Raw genomic sequence first — 8,412 nt, 5'->3', positions numbered from 1 at the left:
CATTTTGTTCATAATTGTGTCTTAATTATTACATTTATAATTATATTTTTTTGGGTACTGTAATCTTATTTCCCTTGATTTTATGTGAGATGGAGAGCTCCACAAACTCCTGGTTTGATTTTTGTGATGAATGCTTGCCATCCCCGTCTCTTTCTATTTCTCCCAGTTGAAAGCTGTCTTACAAAAGCAAGGTGAAAAGAAAGTTGTTCACATTTTCTTCCATTATTACAGATTATGAAACTGTTAACTATTGCAGTGTTCGAAAGGCAAAAAAAAGACGATACCATGATTTGAGTGGCCTACCAACCAACTGCGTATATTTCTCTTCACTGGTTGAACCGGTCTACAGCTCCCCTTACAGCTATGGATGTAGTGCAGGCTATAACTGAAGTTGTAACGCCTCTGCTTTGCCAGGTGACGAATCTTACATCTTTCGGGTGGTGAGCAGTTGGCAAAACTGTAACAGGCTTATTATCTTGTCATTTTACTGCCGACACACATTTTCCAGCAAGGAGCACATGGAGGCGATGCAGACAATGAAACACACGGAAGAGAGAGATAGGGACTAATTTCGAATGCAGCTAGTGCAAAGTACTACGATCTATTCAACCACATTTTGAAAATTTCAGAAAACCTTAAAGCTGTTAATAAACCAATTTCTTTGACATGATAATGGTACTTACTTTCATCTTTTTACTGATCCTAGTCCCTAGTATAAAATTGTCTTAAGTGAAACTTATACGTCCTCCTTGACTTAAGGAAGAGTAATTTTGGGGAATCATTTATTCCTTGTCGAGTTCAGATGGTCATATACGTCCTACTTTAAATTCTTACAAAACCATAAACAATAATCGAAATTTAGAAACATTCCTAGACTCTATATCTATTTCAAAAGCCAGAAACCAGTTTTTACAGAAATATGACAAATTTTAATTAATTCCGTCACGTATTGGTTAATTTACAATAATTCCTTTTTCGGGGAGTAGCCCCTCGTCTAATAGATAGCTGTAGAAAAGTGAAACACAGTATTTCGTATAGTATTTGCATTGAAAATGTAAGACTCTGACAATACAGAGTCTCGTAAAAGTGGCCTTAGAATGATTCAAACTGTTGTACGAGGTATGACCAGTCATTTCAGGGCCCATAACGAGGCGCATGAGAAGACACGGAGCGTTCATGGTTCGATATGAATTTTTTTCCCTGTTCTACCATGAATTAGGATCATGAACTACATAGAGGGGAATCTGGGAATCTCCAGGCGACTCTGTCTGCAGTTCGTATCCTGTCTAAAGGAAAAGAACATTCTGGGAATTAGATTGACGCAGTGTGAACGGAAATTGTTATTGTGGTGAAGGGAAATACATGAAGCACTTTCTCGTTCTACGGTAGTCGTACAAATTCTGTGTGACGGACAGTTGCCTTGAAAGCCCTGCACAGATTGTAAAATTTCGGAAAACATGGAAGGACAGAGGTCGGTGGCGCAATCTGGTACAACACCCTCATTGGAATTGTAGCGAAAAGGAAGTACTTCTCTGGGCGGTATCGCTAACCTCGTGTCTTGCTGCTTCGGTAAGTGGAGTGTTTAGGGATGCCAGTTGTTAATTATCAACAACGTTTGTATTACACTTGTTTTAATACAGAAATTTCTTTGTCACATACGTCTCAGAATCAATATTTGCAATATGGCGCCTCTGGACTACGCCGTTATATTCGACCATTTACACACATTAACACAGTTTTCTGACCTTACATAATGATAGGCGCTGCCCACGACACGTGGCGTTCAGATAACTACTAACGTCACTTTCTAGCTTGTTTGACAGCAGAAGTACGTACTCGCGACCATTCTTTTCGAGCCGTCCCGGTTACTCGACCGCGCGTTTTGAGTGGCTCCTCGCGACTAACTCGCCCTGTCTTCCCGAAGGACAAGAGAGACCATCCCACCTTTCTTCCTCAGCCAATAAGGACAATTCTCTCGTTCACTATATATATATATATATATATATCTCCAAACTTTCAGCCAATGGACGCTCAGATCGCTGTTACTAGGCGGATCTGACGTCACGTTTGCGGACATTGTGACGGAAGTTTGTCTCGGAACACTGTCTCAGGTTGTAAGGTCCTACTCCCAAATAGTCGGATCTTGTCCCTACTGAGGACTAAGGCTGCACAACGTTGCCTCCTATGATTTCATCACTAATACTCCTTGTTGACACTTAATTGTTAAATGTACATGTAGCCTGGCTGCTACTGAGCATTCCCGATCGCATAAATGTGCATAATACTTGACTTAAACACGTGAAGGGAATGCATATATGCATTACACTGGGGTGCAGATTCTTTAATCATCATAGAATTATTCTCAGGAACTTCTATAAATGATTTCCTGTCTTATAGCTACAAATTTTTGGTTCGTTTGGTTGTCACGCTCTTCACGTGCTCGAATCCGAGGTACGGCAGTGGTTTCAGTGCAATACTGAAGCAAAGGTGATTCCGAATCTTTACATAAAATAGCCGCAATAGAGTGCTCATGTCGCTTCCTAGGAAAGCTCTTACTGGGCAGCAGAAAAGGACCTCCCTAACACCCTGACATACGGAATCCAGCTCCAGTTCCCACCACAACATAAACGTTGTTGCATTATGCCAGTTCGACAAGAGACTGCAACACCCACGAGAACATTCTCTCCCCCTATGTTACAACTTAATGGCAAAAGTAGTTTGTCGTTGGATGACTAATGTCTGTGGGCAAAAGGAGAGAAACTAACATACTCAGACTTCGTACAATTATCCACAGTAGTAGAGTGTTCATCTAGGGACATAAAATGTATTTCCCTTTATCACAATAAGTATTTCTAAGCTAGAAGACAAGGAAAAAGAATGAAATTTAAGGGTCAAAAAGAAGTTTCTATTAAAGAGTATGAGATCCCACACATAACATGATGCAGTCGTAGTGATGAAAAAAATGTGTTATAGGGCATCTGCGAATCTTAGTAATTAGATATGAGTCTGAGTATGCTCTATAGCAATGGACGAACTCAATAATTCCGATCTGTGGGTGAAAAGCAACTCGATCACCATATTATAAGTAGACTCTCTTCAACTCAGTGTAAAAGTTGCAAAGAGTACCGATTTAGATTCAGAATGTTATCTACTTCCAGTTTAGATTCAGGCCACTACCTATCTGTCTTGAGTGGAATACTCTCTTTGAAATTCTAAAGGTATCAGCGGTAAAATACAGTCAGCGAATGGATGTCTACAACTTTTATAGACATCGGACGGCAGTAACTGATTCAGGGGGAGGGAGGTGGGGTCGAAGAGGCTCAAGCTCTCCCCACCCTGCAAAAGCATCTGGATCCACCCCGACAAATCCCAAATTAGACTTAATATTATCCTACTGTCTTAGTACTATACTACCTACAGTACAGTTCTCATCACTTGTTACGTAATCCATTTTCAGTAGGTGCAGTATATTTTCAAATTTTACGTTCCTCTAACAAGGTACTTACGTGACTAGCTTTTAAATCGCGCGCCACCCATTCGGAACGCAGCTACATACACACACCACTGCCACCGCCACCCGTCCGCCCGACACGAGTGTGCGGTTTGCTAGTGCGCGCGCCGAGCTGCTCTACACGTGGGGCATTGTTGCATGGTTTCTCGACTCAGACACAAAAGAATCCGCTGCTAAAGTGGTTTTAAATTGTAATGAAGGCGTTCTTTTTTCGGATCTGTCAGATTTTCAAAAAAAGTGAAAGCAAGAAAGAAGAGGTAGAATCGAGCAAAATTGAACCAATATTAGCTGCAAACAATATCGGTAAGTTATTATCGACTCAAACGTTCAGCAGGTAGATCTTTCTGATTATTTTGTATGTTTTAAAAAAGCACTCCGTCTTCCGAACACAAGTGGCCTACCGGGACCATCCGACCGCCGTGTCATCCTCTGTGGAGGATGCGGATAGGAGGGGCGTGGGGTCAGCATACCGCTCTCCCGGTCGTATGATGGTATTCTTGACCGAAGCCACTACTATTCGGTCGAGTAGTTCCTCAATTGGCTTCACGAGGCTGAGTGCACCCCGAAAAATGGCAACAGCGCATGGCGGCCTGGATGGTCACCCATCCAAGTGCCGACCACGCCCAACAGCGCTTAACTTCGGTGATCTCACGGGAACCGGTGTATCCACTGAGGCGAGGCCGTTGCCGCTATTTTGAATGTACGGTACATAATGAAATTCGTACAAACATGAGTTTGTGACGTTTATTGGGTTGAGTTCGTTGATCTTTCGGTCGGTGTGGTGTGGGTGGTTGTGGACTAGACTCTGGATAAGTATTGCGAAGTTAGTGATTTTGAGTACCAGTCTAGTGTGTCGATTTCGCGTCTACTGGCTGGTGTGCATTATGGTAGATTTTAAAAAGATTTGGGTGGCTTATGGTAAAATTATTTTTTAAAATCACTTAATCCATTCTACATACAGCAAAGAGCACTACTTCATTTGCTAACGTCTAGTAGCTCTTCAGTATGTATCATCTAAACATTTAAAATACAAGCTATTTGTTTTCGTCTCCGTGTTGTTTTGTGGCCATATTGTTATACACCCATTTTTTTATGCGCTCTAATATTAATAAATCTACAATTGCAAGCACAGTGCATATCTGTAGTGCCGGTGGTAATGTGGTGTTTCTTAAATCACTCGCTGTTGCTTTAGTGCTAAACATACGTAAAGTAAAGGGACAGTACACCAAGAAATTTTGTGCACAATAGCAACGGGATAGTAAATTTGCAGACTGGTTAGAAAGAATTCAAGGCGATGACACAAGAGCATATTGTTTTGCCGCAATAATATGTCAGAGTGACGTAAAATAAAAGAAGAGACCGTGGCAACACCAATGTCAACAAACAAAAACACTTTTCAAAATCGTGAAAGAGTATTCAGAAGTGAATCAACCTGAGGGTCCCCTTGCATTATTTGTTTCCAATCATTGTCCGATCATGTCATGTTATCACTTAACTGATTTGTGCAAGAGTAAATTCACAGACAGCAATATTGCCAGAAAACTTAAAATACGAAGAACAAAATGTGCCAGAAAACTTAAAATACGTAGAAAAAATGTAGTGCAGCTATAAAACATGTAAGAAGGCGGTATTTTGTGGAAAATTTGCGGCAACATATCGGCGACAACATACATATTGTTTTAATTAATGAATCAACGCACATTAGCGCAATCAATTTTTGGGAATAACAATAATATATTACAGTGCTACAACCAATGCGATCATTTCATCGTTTTTTAAAATTAGCCGATCTCAAACATTATAATACAGAGTCTAGTGTAACTGTAATTAAAGACACACCTCAAGAATTGAAATTAGATACAAACAAGCTGCAGGGTATAGGCACAGACAATACGAATGTAATTGTAAGTGTTCAAAATATGGTCAATCAAATTTTGAAAAATGTAACTCTGGATCTGATTGTTATAAGATGTGTAATCCATTCAGCACTACTTGCTACTTCTGCTGCAAGTGAGACGCTCCAGGAAATCAGGACTTCTTAGTTAGTGCAACGAATAATTTGTTCTTCAACTCGCCAACAGTTGAATAGTGGTATTTATCAGAGGAGTAGGACTCCTTAAAATTACACGAGCATGTGATACGCGACGGTTGTCATAGAACCTGCGGTAACAAGAACTACAGATCAGCAGATAGAGCTTAGAATGCATATTGAAAAAAGGCGAATCAAAGACAACAGTTACACTGCAGAAATGCTTTATTCAGTGTTTTCTGATCAAGCCAGTTAGGCATATTTAAATATTTTCCAACACGATTCTTTGAAGTTTGCATCTGGTTAATAACATTTTGAACCCAACACAAAGCATCCGTGTAAGCTGTTAAATAACCATGTTGTACTAACAAAATCATTAATTACAAAAAGTTTTTGTCTCCTACATATCCTATGCAAAGAAAATTAAAATTAGTCTTTGAAAACCACTTATATCCCAAAACATATCTAGAACATGAGTTCTAAAATTTAATTATGAATTGAGAAAATCTTAATTATGCCCAGAACAAGACTATGTCCTACATCTGAGATACATCCAGTTTGTGTACCAATTAATAATTCAGCAGTTGCAACGAATTCCAGACAACAATGAAATTTTGTGGAGAATTTCAATTCTTTCATTGTCCAAAGCTCTTCGTGTCGTTAAAGAGCCATTGATTCCTCTCCTTGAATCGTGATATTGATCCAGGAACAATAACAAAAACGGATTTTCAGAGACAAAATTCAGCTCTTGTCAAATGGTCCGACACAGACGCTGTTAATTTCTGATGTGCAGTGCTTCAACACAGACATGCAAATGACGTCATCTCATTTCAAGAAATGACAACTTTAGCATTGTCACGACTAATGTTACCGTGGTCGAAAGCGGAAGTGGTAAGATTTTTTAGCAGATATACATTATTAAAACTAAATCGAGAAATAAAATAAAATCCGAAATTCTAGGAGGAATCGCAAGAAAGAAGTATTGTTGCCACTATAATGAATTATCAACAGAAGTGCTGACGCAGCTAGGAACTTGGGCAGCCACAGACGTTGAAATTGAATGAAACTGTAGACAGCTATTAACTGATGGTTTATTGACCCGTTAAAGCACCGTATTCGGGTGTAAGTGATGTCACATAAATTAGCACACAGAGGCGCTCCCAACGTTCGTAGTCAGAGAATCCACTAGTGCTTTACCCTTATGATTACTGACTATAGTTGCTGCGTCCCCTGCACTATTCGTCCCAATGTTTCGATGACGTTTATTCGTTGAGCACTTCCCATCTTCATGGGATTAGATTCTCTGACTACGAAAGTTGGGGTGCCTCCATGTGCTAATTTATGTGACACCACTTACACCTGAAGATATTGCTTTAATGCGGCGAAACCGATCGTGTTAATAGACCATTAATTAACACCTGTTTGTGGTTTCATTCAATTTCATGTGACCTGATAGGAAATGTTAACGACATGTAAGGCATCTAAATATACTTTATCCGCTACTACCTGTGCCTCTTCTATCGACGAAGACGTTGATAACCCCGAGCTCTTCGTTTTCTCCTAGGTAAGTTCGCTGTGCCACATTTCATAAAACTGTTCTAGCTTTAAACAAAGGGACAAACTGAATTGCCTCATACGTTTGGTTACCCAACATACTCAGTGCTTAAAAAATAACGACCTAATGGTTTTGTTAAAGGCACGATAAAAACATGTTGTGGTTTATACGTAGTGGTTTTGAATAAGTTCTTTTAGCGTGAAATGTTATTTCACTGTTGGCAACAAAAATGCTCTGAGCACTCTATCCTTTCTGCCTGCCATACAAAGAACAGCGTGAAGTAATATTTAACGTAAATGATGTAATGTAATATCATAGGGTTCGTTCGGTTTTGAATTCTCTTCAAACTAGCTTTCTTCGTGCGCATTCCAGTGTTCCCCTGAATTTCATACTTTTATACCGCCTTATTTACCAAAAATCGGTACCGGTAAATAATCTTTTAACGGGTTAAAGTACTCATCAATAAGAACAACTTTTACTGAGGCACCAACTTCAAAATCACGAGAAATCAGCTGTTTCATAGATTTTGATCGAGTAGGTTAGTTTGTAATGTAACTTTTACAGGGACTAGCTGATTTCAAGTTTGTCCCGTAGTAAAAGAAAAGCTTCATATTAATGAGTTTTATTTTAAACTCTTAAATGGTTATTGGCCTTTTAAATAGCCCTGTAACGTAGTTCCGAAGAGTTATTTTAGCTGTTGGTAAGTTGTTGATTTGCTTATGTATGATTCTCTGATTTACGTTTGCTGTTGTTACTGAACCGGAAACGTTGTCAGTGGGAGTGGCTAGTACATAGATTATTTGCGCTGAAAATCCTTTTGATATTTCTTATGTGGTAGGTAAAGTACTCAGTGACGAGAAAAAGTATAAACATCTGATGGAGTCTTTAGCACAACCTCGTAATTATGAATATGGAGTAGACAGATGGTGGACATAAAAGAAAGTTCCGTTCTGATTGGCTAAAGGAATACTCTTGGCTAGTCTGTAGCCAAAAACACAAAGGTTGCCTTGCTTACTATTCTCTGGTTCAGACAGTAGGGCAAGCGTTCTGTGGCTCTAAGTTCTTTAGCCATTAGTCTACTTTGCAAATACAAAAAAAACCCTAGAAATCTTCAGAATTCATTTTGCTACAAATTATCACAAAATTGCAGTTTTAAAAATCACACATTTCAAAAGTTCACATGAAAACCCTGAAAAAGCTGTAAATAATTTAAACGTAATTGAGAAACTGAAAATGATTAGATCAAACAGAATGCGGGTGATTCCTATAGTAAAGACGATCATATTGTGTGGTCGAGAAAACATACCGTTAAGAGGC

At 39.3% G+C, this 8,412-nt stretch overlaps 1 pseudogene; it reads right to left on the bottom strand.

Annotated features, from left to right (window-relative positions):
- Nucleotides 1-4,081: 4,081 nt before the first annotated feature.
- Nucleotides 4,082-4,199, bottom strand: LOC124709220 (annotated as a pseudogene).
- Nucleotides 4,200-8,412: the final 4,213 nt, after the last annotated feature.

The sequence above is a fragment of the Schistocerca piceifrons genome, chromosome 7 (assembly GCF_021461385.2).
Source record: "Schistocerca piceifrons isolate TAMUIC-IGC-003096 chromosome 7, iqSchPice1.1, whole genome shotgun sequence".
Classification (NCBI taxonomy): domain Eukaryota; kingdom Metazoa; phylum Arthropoda; class Insecta; order Orthoptera; family Acrididae; genus Schistocerca; species Schistocerca piceifrons.
This window is presented reverse-complemented; position numbering and strand designations above follow the sequence as displayed.